This window comes from Typopeltis vanoorti, chromosome 18, assembly GCF_054136105.1.
Source record: "Typopeltis vanoorti isolate ZY-2024b chromosome 18, IOZ_Tvanoo_1.0, whole genome shotgun sequence".
NCBI lineage: Eukaryota > Metazoa > Arthropoda > Arachnida > Uropygi > Thelyphonidae > Typopeltis > Typopeltis vanoorti.
Window position 1 is genome coordinate 56,974,158 of NC_143566.1, and position 14,250 is coordinate 56,988,407.

General features: G+C 32.9%; 1 protein-coding gene across 1 annotated transcript in view; it reads right to left on the reverse strand.

Moving 5' to 3' along the window:
* LOC150096688 (UDP-glucose 4-epimerase-like) overlaps positions 1 to 6,958 on the reverse strand; it is a 107,634-nt gene extending 100,676 nt beyond the window's left edge. Inside the window, exon 1 of the mRNA XM_090408042.1 lies at positions 6,745 to 6,958. The gene's annotated coding sequence lies outside the window, so the exon portion shown is untranslated. The remainder of the gene's footprint in view (positions 1 to 6,744) is intronic.
* Between the last annotated feature and the right edge of the window lie 7,292 nt (positions 6,959 to 14,250).

A 14,250-nucleotide genomic window follows, 5' to 3' on the forward strand; every position in this document is an offset into this window, starting at 1 on the left:
CTCCCCTGCATCTACCCATGACTTCCCCCCCCCCGTCTATCTGAAAAGCTCAGTAACTCAGTCTCTTAATCTGTTCATGACACAGCCAATATTCCACAGTTCTGAATTATGTTTTTATTTATTATGTGACACCTCCAGGGAGTCCAAAGACTCATCGAGGGAGAGTGTGCCAACAGCATCGAACGATTGATCCCTTTCAACTACTAACTGGGCTCATAACCTGAGCCCAGTTAGTAATAACCTCAAACTTGCTTAACTTTTTTCTATGAGCCATTAAGTAGCAGAGGCTCTACCAATCGCCCAACGAAAATCGAATTATCTTAGCAAATTATACAAATTTAACGACGGACATTGTAAAATGGACTTCATGTTAACAAATAAAATGTGTCATTTCATATTAATACTGCTGTGCGATTGTACAGATGATCATAATCATCTTCTTTCAAAACGAATAGTTTGAAAAATGCATTGTTCAACTATTTTTCAGATTTAATTAGAAATAATATTCCGTAGTTAAAACCTTTTGTTTTATCGGACTGTTTGGACACTTTCATTGGCAGGCTTCTGTACACGAATTAATTCCAATAGCAATATGAAAAAGTAATGTAGACAGCTTGAAAATGAGGTAACAACACAATTCGCACGACCGACAGAAGCTACGTAAAGCAGCTGTAACGCGTTATTTTGGCAACGTTTTTATAAGTGTTTTCCCCCTTGGATTCTTTACAATGTTGCTTTTATTATTATTATTATTATTCTCGCAAGAAATTACGAAAAAAAAATCGGATGTGATAAAAATACCAAGAATTTTTAAAATTAAGAAAAAACATTTTTGGTAACTATAACATAATCTTCAACATAAATTTTTGGTATGTTCAAAACATGGTTGATTCGAGGCAAGAATCAGAGTATCTTCACCTTAAAAACCCAGAGGGAAAAAAAAAATCGAAGGGTTTTTCCCTCCTGGAAACTCGAATATTTCATCCGACAAAATTGCCTGTCAAAATAAGCATGCCACTTACACAAATAATACATTGGCCTTGTAACCTCAGTCATAATTCCAAACTAACGTTTATCCACTAATGTCAACGTCACATTTCTATGTTTCTGGAGGAAAAAAAAAAAAAAAAAAAAAAAAAAAAAAAAAAAAAAAACGAATAACCCAAATAGACGGATTTCCCAGAAGTTTGCTTCCTCTTGCGCACTTCGAGTTAAAATTACTTTTCTTCATCCAGTTTATAAACCTTTTAATAAATTGGTAAACTATGTATCGCTGAAATATTACAAATATCACTTATAATAAAAACCATAATTGTGTACGATGATACACACAAACTGTAATTTTGTGACATTAAGCTAATTTTCTATTGGTCCATCTAGAATACGGAAGCCCTATTTTCATGCTCGTCAAACACACCGTTTAAATGCAAATTAAAACAAAAAATAATCTGTCATTTTAATGTGTGAAAACATTCAACTTGTCTCTGATGAAGCGAACACCCTCCCTTGCAAATTATCTAAATGACAGGAAGTCCGCTGTATTCAATAGCGAGTCTTATCTCGAGGATAAAGCTTTCAGAAGTCAGGTAGCTATTATTTCGCCACTACTTTGAAATTGTGTTGAATGGTAATGAAATCAAAATTGTCTATCTTCTGTCTGACAGAAAATGAAATGCTATTATTCGCAGCTGGGAAAATTAACACGTTCAAACCTTTTTTGTCAGCAATGACAAACGAAATTTTGAAATGTTAATTGCACAGGCCAATGTTTCTCAACAACCAAATAACCCTTTTTATGTTATGTTATTTCATAAAAAATGTGTGTTCTATTTCTTGTTTATTGATTTGCAGTATATCTAGATGCAAAATTATAGTTACGAATATACAATGTATATATATTTTAAGTAAATCGTTTTGTGTCTGTTACGCAAAATACGTTGGTACCGATTATATTTGTTTTTGTCCGTTCAATCATTTAGGAGTCTATCTATACCTAAGTCATTCGGAAATCTTTGCTTGATTTTACTGAAATTCCACATCTGGAATCCTTTATAAGAGTGCCAAGCCATGCACAAAGGAGTCAAACGATTTTAAATTTTATTAGAAACAACTCCCTCTGGCTGAATGGAATTTAATAAAATTTAGTGTAGGTAGGCGATGAATTTCAACGCCCAGTGTGACATCAACGTTAAACTTATTGGAGGCCTGAAGTGACTTGAAAAAGTTTCATATTTGGTACTAGAGTAGGGTTTCCGGAATATGTAAAAAATAAATATAAAATACCAAAAAGATATATAAAATAAAAGGAAAAAATCTTTAGTTCACCACTGTATAAATGTACTATAAGTTTAAAGAAAAACCTTAAGTACTGCGAATCTTTATTTCTGCTAACATCTGTCGAGCTGTGTTGGATTTCAATAGGAGTATTGTCTCTGAACAATTTCTAAATACATCTTAACTATAACAGCCTTTTAAATGAGACCAGCAGGGTAATTTCCTATTTCACTAGAATTGGATAATTTTTGCTGGCAAACGATAACAGCAATATTGTATAGCGACGCCATTTATCATATTATTTCATCACCATGGCAACTGAGCTGTTTTTAGCACCGCAGATATAATTTTGTTGTTCTTGGTTTTACCGTGAATAAATAAAACACATTAAATTCCATATTCCATAGTTTTTCAGAGGAAGTGATTGTTATCATTTTGCCAATAAAGCAGAAAAATAAAAATAAATGCATCCGTTTAGAGGGCAGTTTATGTAACTTCGCATAGCTTGATTTTTGTCGAGAATCCAGACAAAGTGGAAATTTAAAGTGGAGTATTGTATTTCAAACGGGTTTTCTTTAGTCAGCTACAAGGATTAACTGAACACAAAGAACTGCCACTCCCACGGTCGTCCTGTGTTTTAAGCTTCAGCCCTACCTCAGTTCAAAGTTCACAGTTTTCCTTCCGAGTTCACAACTGGAACAATCTGTAGACACTTCGCTTTGGAACATTGTATTTCATATTTACAAAAATTATTTCGTAGTTCTGTTAAAGCATACCTTTTGATCATGCATTAGATAAAATATTTTAAAGACTACAAAAACGCTTTAAATTTTTTTAAAATTCACACTTAGAAAGTGAGTAAAACTTCAATAGAATATATTCTTTGTTATTTTCAATAAACTTCAACAGTTTTCTAGGCTCAAATTTTAATAATTTCGTTTAACGTACTTTTATTATCCAAAAGTATTCATTTAAAAAATAATAAATTAAAAATTAAAAAAAAAATTACTGCATGCTTCTGCCTTTTTTTTTTTTATAATAAGCATGCCATTTTCTATAGGATGGATACATAATTTTTGTTGAGTAGATCCGAAAATATTTTTTACCAAATGAAAAAGTGAAGCACTTACTTTCCATAAATCGTTTCGTAGGTCTTTTTTTTTTTTTTTTTTTTAATATGTATGATTTCGTTTTTAAAAATTATCGCAGTGCACATAATTTCTAATTTCTGTGTTAGTTCAACTGTTATATTTTTTTAATTGTAAGAGTCCGATGAAATTATTATTTTCACAATATATGGAAATAGTCTAATATAAGTAAATACAATAAACGTAAATATTCTAGACCGTTTTTTTTTTTTAAAAAAAAAACTTCACTTTAAGGTGACCCTATTTTGGCTATGTAGAGATACTTTTATTTTTCCTGACTCTGCCACTACAAATGAAATCAAAACAACCCCAGAAGTAGCAATAATAAACACCAAATTTTATTACATTACATCCAATGCTTATTATTACCATTGGTTTTAATCATTGTACCAAAGAGAATTATCCTGTTGAAATTGCACATCTTGGAATCCATCCTTCAGACCAATATTAACCAGGATAGTCCACAATCCCAGATGGATCATACCAGGTATAAATAATATCCCAGCATTGAAGAGAAAGACCAACAAAGGAAATAGGTTGGAAAAAAAAAATTAAAGGTTTATTTTTAAATAAAAATATACAAGAATCGGGTATAAATACTAGTAGTGGTGGTGGACAGTTGGCGTTGGTGTAGATGATGAGGTTGAGTGGTGGAGACAGAGTTGTAGAGTAGGTGTCCTCCCTCGATGAGTCTTGAACTCCCTGGAGGTGTAAAAAATAATAATAACAAATAAATAAAAATAGATGTTGAAGATTTATGAATGCAGTATTTACAACTTCGATCAAGCCAGTGGTGTAGCTAGAACTTTTGCCGCCCGGGGTGGTCTCAGAGTTTGCCGTCCCTCTCAATACACCCAAAATAGTACAAAAAGTCAAAACAACGGATAGGGAAATAAATTAAAACACTCTCTTTATTTATATACAGTATACTTCGTATGTAATGTATATAATTGTTAATGATATAAACCTTTCTCTCCCTCGGTGATTTCAGTAGAATTACTGTAACGATAATATTATAAAATCCGTTAGATATAATACAAGTGTAAGAAAAATAAGAACAAAATATAAATATTGTCATTAATCGTATTACATATTACAAATGAGAAAATAAAGGATTCGGAAGATGTTTAAAGCTTTCGGAACATGCATAATTTGTCATTTTTATCATAGAAATTTATCCTTTTGGCTAGCTGACTGAGTATATTGATAGTATCATCGTTCTCTGCTTACGTGCAATGGGGATTTGTATTTCACATGACCCAGTTAATTACGCAACCGCAAAATGTCCATGGCACAAAATTGCCAGTTAGGCTGGTCGAATGATAGCGTTTCCGCTATCTAGCCAAAAAGTCGTTGATTCGAATCCCCCATACAGTCATGGGTGTTTCAGAAGGTCTTTAGGTAGTATATGAATTTCATTGCATGGTATGAGACCGCCTAAATTGGCTTGAAAAAGCTCCAAGTAAGGTTTCTAGATTATTTAATTCTTAGTCCACCGACAGTACTATGATGTGAAATCACCAAATGTACCTTTTATGAAAAGGATTCACATTTAAAAAAAAAAAAAAAAATCAAGGATTAAATACTGTAACAACAAAACTGCTTAATTTATATGATGTTATTGTATGATTATTTTTCGTTTATTATCAAAATTCGAGTTCATGGATGCAGTGGTGTAGCTAGAGCATTTGCCGCCCCTCTCAGTACACGCCAAAAATACTACAAAAAGTCAAAACGACGTATAGGGAAATAAATTAAAACACTATATTTATTTTTGAAGTAAAACTTTAATTTCAACATTCTAAAATGTTATTTTTCTTGCTTTTCTGTTAGCAAAATCGTCGATGACATTGTCGAAGTCTAGTTCATAGTAATGTAGGTAATTCTTAATCAATTTTATTTAGAAAAATTCCTCTCACACTAGCAACACTTACAGCAATTGTGAGGAAAATTCGCTGTAGTATTACAATAGTTGGAACTGAGTGATGCATTCCATACTGCATTTTTAAAAAAAGGGGTGGTGAGGAAGAAAAAAAAAGACTATCAAAAGTTCGCTTTCATTTCAGTGTGGTTGGTGTAACCAACAACTACAACCGCCATCTATGAGTCATTGAAGGAAACACAATGTAAAATAATTTATTTAAGTCATCAAGGATTAGCAATTCCTACATTTGATTACAATAGTTATAATAAACCTGCGGCGTATGCAGTTTTCTTAAGCTAAGGTATCCACAGGTACCTGTGCAAGAGGTTACATAACTTATCTATAACATTTTGCTGTCTACCAATATGCTATAAACTAGTAAAAAAATAAAGTAAACGACGACGATAAACTATGCCAAAATGACTAATAAATTAGTGCAACGGCCTTAAGTTTAGGGTTTAATGTTTTGATTTAACATTATAACACTCTTCTTAAGAAGGGGTTTAGCTCCAGAGTTCCACCCCCCCTCCTCACTGGGTACGCCACCATCGTACATGTACATCAAAAATGAGTCAAAGAAATACAGACGGAATTCAAAACGGTTGGGCAGGATTTACGTTTCTAAATTATTAAATTTTTCCAATGATATTTGAATAAAATAAATACATTTCTTATTCTCTTTTTAACAGTGAGATAATTTTCAAACAACTAGTATCAAGTTCAGCTTAATACTATATACCATAAATCTACCTTTGGAACTGTATTTCGAGATGCTAAGAAATATTCTAAGAAATTCATAATGCTTCAATAACTAGAAATATGAACCAGTTTCTCTTCTCGTAACATTATCATTCCAGTGAACAGGCCTTATATTTTCAGTATTAAAAAACTATTTGCTGACTAATACTATATAAGTAATTTCAAATTTATCTACAGTAATTGTTTCAATTATTGTACATAATTAAAACCGAATATTCATTTTCTTTTATTTTCGAATTTTCGCCATTTATTTCACACTGGTACGGTGTTAAGCAAAGGAAAAATATTTTAATCAAAAAAACATTTCGCATTAAGAAAAACAAAAAGGAAATTCGTGTACAGTGTACGTATTGATATTAGAATTTGAAGAAAATATATGAATAAATATATCTAAAACCATTATATAGTATATTATGAAACTATTTTCTTCCGCTTCGAGTGCCACCTTCATTTCGCGATAAATATGCACCAATCGTTATTGCTCACCAGCAATAATACGTAATGATTTACCTTTCCATAATAAACACCAAATGTTTATTTCAGTATTTGACTAGTTCATTGAACTTGACTAGCTCTATAATTCTAAGAATGTAGGAAATAATGACAGACTACAGTAAAATTATATATGCAATAACTTACGTCTTGGCAACCGAGCAGAAAATTATTGCAGCAGCAGAACAACCAGACGACGAACTTTTCTTTGGAAGAGAAGTTTCTGAAAAGAACCAAATGCCAGGATGAGCAATGCTTAAAGTGAAAAGAAAGTCTCTGCGCACAGTATCGTCGGCAAGTAAACCCGGACCGGTTTGTAAATTTTACCTTTCACCTGCCCTTGAGGTATACGCCGTTTCTGTCAATGCCACTGCAGCTGTGTGAAAGTATGTATGTATGTGTGTGTGCGTGTATTAGTGTAGTCACGTGTAATGAAGCGTGAGTCTTTTATGTCATAAGAAATAAAAAGACATGACTTAAGACTCATAGCTTTGGTTACATCACTACATATTCCAACGGATCATTAAAATGGGATAAATTTCCATGAAGGTGAATGTGTATAAAATACTATTAAATACGTTACAATAACAAAAGTTTGATGGGGGTTTTTTTCTTTCTGGTTGAGAAACTTCTTCGAAAAAATAACATCAGATTGGGCTGCCTAAAAATCACTCTAAAATTAAGCACAATAATTATAATTATTGTGCTTAATTTTAGAGTGATTTTTCATTGATAATTATCAATGAAGGAACTTAAGCAAAATTTTATATCCATGAAATTTTTGCTTAAGTATCAAGAATGAATGAGAGTTTTATTGATGTCAGAATTTTGGCAAAGAAGGCGATGCGACTGAGCATAGATTTAAAATCCAGTAGGATTTTTATTTTTTATTTTTTTTCAAAAAACGAAAAACTGAAGGCTACCATCTAATTCGAAGAATAAGTTATTCCATTGTTAATTATGTTTAATCCAATGTCCACTTACGTTCTTATTCTTCGCAATATAAAAATCGTTCTGATTATCCAGAAGAACTAAATTTCATTAAAGATCAGAGAAATTACCCTTGCAATTAAATCATTTATATAAAAAGTGAGCTCAATTATGGCTTTATTTTCCTCCATTGGTGTGTCTCTACATCCTGATATAATCATCCCTGACGATATTTTTTCTTGATGCAAGTAAACAAGGCTTATAGCATGTATGTTATCGATGTCAGAACCCAAATGGAATCCTTGAGAGCAGAATTTTCTTGATGGCCGGGAAAAAAAAAAAAAGACCGGAAGGTTGTAAACATATAACATATCAATGCCTTTAGTGATTGATCTAAGGGTTGAATTCCTTTCTAATAATCCAGATACATTACTTTTGAGACTAAGCATGGTAGTTTTTCCAAGCTTCAGTTTTCCAATAACCAGAATGGTGGACTTGCAAAAGGTAATGAAAGTCATCTACCCTAAAAAGACGTTCACAAACACATTCATGCCACAGCAAGAATTTAATCTTTTCTATGTAAGGCAGTTGAAAATTTTAATCAACTGCATGGTTGGTCAAAGCAGATATGTCTTATCTTTTATGGTCAACATCGGCAATCTCGTCTTTCTTTCTTAACTCAAATCAACGATTTAACTGTCCTGTGCAGACTAAATCACCTTTTTGATAATTGCCTCTTAAATAAAATAAATAATAAACACAAATCTCTAACCAGTTTTATTTCCCAGAGGGAGCAGGTTCGTGGCTATCAAAGATTGGAATATTTCAGAGAAAGCAGAGTAGAAAACTGCTCTGCCATCTCATACTTTTAAACCTAAACTGCTTTATTATACGAGTATTATTATTCAAAACATGAAGATGTTTAGAGATTTACGGAATGACTTTCTAAGCAAGTTAGTTGATTAATGTTTTTTTGTGCAAGGATCATACTGTGTCATATCAAAGATTGCAGCAGTAGAAAGAGAGTTGGTCTGGTATTAGGTAAATTACCACAAGGCTATACAGTCATCAAACCTCCATTTTATAATCTATTTTTATGAATCGAATCGAATGCAAAACACCTGCGAACTCTTCTAGGATTGCTCACATCCACGGCTGAAAACTTCAAAGTTAATATCTTTTTTTTTTTTTTTTTACTGTGTGATTTATGAGTATGTTTACAGTAAAAAGCTGATTGCCTCATGCCATGATACATGATGTCAGACTAAAGGAAGATATTCTAGCTTTTTTTAAAGCAGAAAAGATGTTTCCCCCCTCTTGGAAGATGAAACTCAGGATTTTAACCCAGCAATTCATAAAAACGGATGACATTCTCGCACACTAATACTACTTAGGATTAAAAATTTCCCATGGCAGCAGTTTGCCACCATAAACTCGTATTGCTTTGGTCTAGCATACCAGCAAACGTATTAGCTATTCTTTTGGTTCTGGTGCGAAGATGGAAGCTGACCTGCAACCGATTTCAAAAAAAAAAAAAAGAAAAAAGAAAAAAAAGTTAGGGTTAAAAGGAGACATTCCTTTTGTGGGAAACGCAAAAGCTAATACTTTTGCAATCCCCACAAAATTTTGAAGATAATACTTTTCAAACTGATTCATTTTAATAGTTTCCAGACTATTAAAGAAAACGTTTGATCCCAAGTATATTATTTCCTTCATACAGAAATCGAACAGGATTCTTCTACAAATCAATTCATCTCTAAGTAAAAAAATAAATAAATAAACAGAAAAAAAAACCCAGAGTGTTACTATTACAATATGAATTAAAGAGAGGAATTCCGCAGATTTAGATATAAATGAAATTACTGGCATAAAAATCCATAGATAGCATAATATTTTTACTGAGTCGATACGTTGAATTAGCATATTAATGAAATCTGATATAAGCTATGGTGAAGTGTATGCCAACGTTTACAATAATTACATTTAATTTTATGTTAAAAATCAATCAAGAGGGTGGCACAAAAGTAATTCGTTTTTTTGATTTTTATATTTGAAATGGTTATTTCGAAAAACTTCTTAATTTTCAGCATTTTCTGTTCTTATTAACTTTTTTGGTTTTCTAAATTTTTCTGTTTCAGATTGGAAAGGTTAATTTTATTGAAGATAATCCTAAACGATGATGGATTATCATTTAACAAAGTAACAGTTTTAACCATTATTACCAAAACAATAATAATGAAGCTAAAACTGTTCGTTTATTAACAGAAGAATTTTATATTCGCTCGTTCAAATTCTTAATATCATAAGACTGGACAGAAAATTTGAAGAAACTGGAAGCGTATATAATGTAAAAAAAAAAAATCTGGAAAGCCATCGTATAGGAGTGTAATAGCAAGGGCTGATGCTTGCCTTGAACAACAAAGGAGAACATGGCATTTCGAACATGGTTTGTTGATATTGATGTTATGCTACATAAAGGAACTTACGAAACATTAGATGACAGTGTTTAAGCTTTTAAATAAAAGAAATCGTTAAAAAGTGTAAAATAAATGGGTAAAATGTGTATTTTGTTATTTTATGCACAAAAAGAGAGAGAGAGAGAGAGAGAGAGAGAGCATGGAATTATCTTGCCTGTTAATAGTCCGAATCATGATGTTTACAATTAGACTGTCATTCAATAAGTACCGTTTGTCTTGTTGAGAAAATTGCATGAACAATTTACTTACTTACTTAACCAAATTTACACAACTTTAAGAAATCGTGGAGAATGGGAACTACAGCATAAAAGGAAAATGTTCGTAAAATACTGAATGGATGATTATGTATATAATTCAGTGGTATTGTTTTTCTCGAAGAAAATTGACTAGCACATTTTGCTTAAGCCGTGAACGTCGAAACAATCCTTTTTTTTAATTGTCATCTGGCTATCACTTGCCTCTGAACAGCTATTAATTCTTTCTCTCTCTCTCTGGATTACTCGCTATAAACAATCAAAATGACTTCGGAACGAACTGAAAACTTCCTTATTATAAGCAAGAAAAATGTGGATATTTTGTGGTTTTCTTCATCTTCTTGTAATAAAAGTGTTTCTATATAAATAGTGATTGAATGATTTATATAATGGAAACATTAGTGTGACATCCACAAATGGCTGATTTCAGAACAAATAGTCATTAGCTCTTCATCAAAGTAATAATAATAATTCATTAATTAATATCACTAAGCCTTTTCTCGACCGAATCCCGAGTTAGTCGATCTCTGCCACAGGCTAGCGGGTTTTTTCTCCCTGAAACTCGGCTTTTTCGTACCGTAAACTCAAGAAAATCGGCTGTAGAACCCATACTATTTTCAGACATTAAACATATTGTGTTAGGGACCACTAGATGGCGGCACTTGATAGCCGCCTTCTTCACTGCGTACCGATTAATGAGTGATAGCCTTGGGCCAGCTATCTCTGATTGGCTACTAGTGGAAATTGAACTGCCCACTCAGTCTCCAAAAGCTAGATAGGGCTAAAATGGCCTCTCCTACTCCGTATATGCGGGGGCGGGGAGAGAAAAAGAAAAGCGGTAGCTGATGATTAATATCACTATTGTAAAAAATTTAATTATTTTTCAATATGAAGCAATGAACACATAAAAATCCTCTAGACTTCTTTCCTGTGCAAAGACAGCGGTGCTCTTTTAGTCAGAATGTTTTAGAAATTGAAACAGCCTTTTCCTATTTGTCACCCATGCCAATATACAGTGCGATCTAATAGCGTTACTTCTATAACACTAGAATGCAAGGAGAAAATCTGTTAAAAGTCGAATCTAGTCGCCTACCAAACGAACATTTTCTAAGGGTTCCGAGTTATTCACTCCTTGGCATATGAAATAAGGTACTTCTCTTGGAAAAGCCGGTTTCTAACTCCACAACTTAGTCGAATTCATCCATAATACTCACGCTGTTTCAGACACACGCTAGTAATTAGGGTTAGAAATACAATACAGTGCCACTTGCTGTACTCTTTCTTATCCTGTCTTCGACTAATAACGGAATTATTAGATTTCTGTCACCGGCGAATAGAGTTTCCTCCAGAAAACGCTAGGTTTTAGTCTTGCATCTCAAGCAAATCATCCACAAAGTTCTGTAGTACAGAGAATAATGAACGTGGTATGATTCAGGGACACAAAATGGTTGGTGTTGTCCATGGACCATGGTACTCTATCTGAAAAAGATTTTATTTATTGATAGTTTGTGCTCGATATTAGTAAATTCCTGAGGGATAGAACTTTCTGCCTACTAGTCTTCAAAGGTTAATTAGAGTTAAACGAGCACTGCGTACATTCGAATAAAAGCCATAAGAGGATTAATGTGTTCATTTATTATTTATTTCATTTATGCATTATTTCTTTCTTTGCTTTGCTTTGATTTATTTGTAATCTTATATTATATTATATTATTTCTATACAAAAATCAGTTATTGTCTTTTAGTGAGTAGGCGAGATTTTTAACCCTATCTAGCTTTTGGTGACCGAGAGGGGAGTTAAGTTTTTTATTTATTTATTTTATTTTTAATTTATTTGTTTATTTTAGTAAAATTAGGACCTCCTACAATCTTTGATGTTTAAAAGGCATAAGAATTTTGAATTAGTAAATTTATTTATTTTTCTTATTAATACAGATACATGAGAGTTTAAAAAGCACACGTAGACTCAAATCATGCGGAAAGTGGTCAAAATAAATAAAGAAAGCGCCCACAGAGATAATTTCGGAACAACTCAATTTGGTAGGACATGTAAAATCAACATAAGGACAATTGTTGTAGATGGCAATCGCAGATGGAATGAAAGACCCGGACCTGAAGTTGTTTCAGCAGATATAAGGCTGGAGTGTGAACAAATATTGATCAACAGCAGCACACCCTCTTTTAACAATTTAATGGAAAATAAAAGTAATGAAACAAAAAGTGTGTGTGTGTGTGTGTGTGTGTGAGAGAGAGAGAGAGAGAGAGAGAGGGAGAGAGAAAGATTGCCATTTCCTGGATTGCATATTATTAGATGGTAGAAGAATTATAGAAAGTTTTTTTTTGTTAAACCACTCGAAATTGGGAACAGTGATCTAAAGTTGGACAGATTTGGATTTGTATGGTGTCAGTAGTTTTATATCTGAACTGTTGTATCTAAAATAGGAAAGAATAATTTTTATTCCGAAATTACATTATGTAATGAGTATTTTTGCCCGGAAATGCTAGGAAACTAAACATATCTGGTCTTGCCTGAAAATCTGATTACTATCAACGGTAGAGAAATGAAGCGAGATTGTTTTGATAGAAATACGATAAGATTGTTTTGGTACCTATAAAGTAGGAAAGTCGTCTATTATTCCACTAACTAATATTTTTCACATAACAAAAATTCAACTGTATCTGCAAAATTAAGAAGAAATGTGAAATTTCCTTTAAAAAATTAGTTAGGCATATTCTATTTCACCTAAACTATTTTTTACAGCAGACCTACATGAAAATTTTAAAAATCTGAAATAGAAAAATAGAGAAAATATAGTACATGAGAAAGAAGTAAATCACCAATGATTTGCTGATGACATACGGTATTCGTTTATGAAACGTTGCAAAAACTCACCAAATTAAAATAAAATATATAAATCAGCTAACACCTTTTATTTCCTTATCGAGAGTAGGCGAGCTCTAGCTTTTGGAGACTGAGTGGGCAGTTCAATCTCCACCAGCAGCCAATCAGAGATAGCTAACCCATATCTACTCGTATCACTAATTATAGGCGGCCAATGATGATGAGACCGGCAAAAAGTGCTGCTATCTCTTGGTACCCAACAGGGGCGAATATTCCGGGTGTGCTGTGCTCATCCACGAAATATCAGTATCACCGATATTATATTTTTGCATTTATTCTCGTTAAAGACTCTCCCAATTGTTTGCATAGTTAAAATTGAACACAACATACTAATGCTTCACTGTCCTCTTCAGGAGGGTAACGAAGCATTAGCTTCATGAAGGCACTATTCGACGTGTAAACATTGCGTCATATTCGCCTTAATAGCCCGGGTGTGCTTTCAAAATGCATACACCTTTGAGCCCTTTGAAAAGATGTAAAGAGGGCACAGCAGGTCAAATTCTTAGCTTTCTAGTATTTTTAAACCACTGACAAGGCGTGGCTAGGTAAGCTAACATTTTGAGCTCACCTAGCGTCTGTGATTGGTTGCTGTGTCACGCAATCCAATTGAACGTTGTCACTTGTCATGAGTTGAGCGTTTTTTCTTGTATCCGAAGGCTGTATTACAAACAGCTGTTACACATCCAATTGAGTGTCACCCAATCCAATTGAACGTTGTCACTTGTCATGAGTTGAGCGCTTTTCCTGTATCCGAAGGCTGTATTACAACAGCTGTTACACATGTTTTCTGGAACTGAAAATTTGAAAGTGGATGTTAGGAGAAAAATGATCATTGTTTTTTCTGCTGCTTGTGCAGTATAGCATCTGCGGGTGCAAAGGTTTTTAACGGTATAGAGACATTTTTATTGTAGTCTTTGGAAACAACAGACAGTAAAAAATATCTATTCCTGAATGAAAATGAATATTCTGTGTATTATAAGACGTTGTTGATCTAGAACAAAATACCAGCTTATGTGAGATTGATAAGACAGAAGAAGCGCTGATACTAAAAAAAAAACAAAAAAAACTAATAAATGTAGGATTGTCGAAA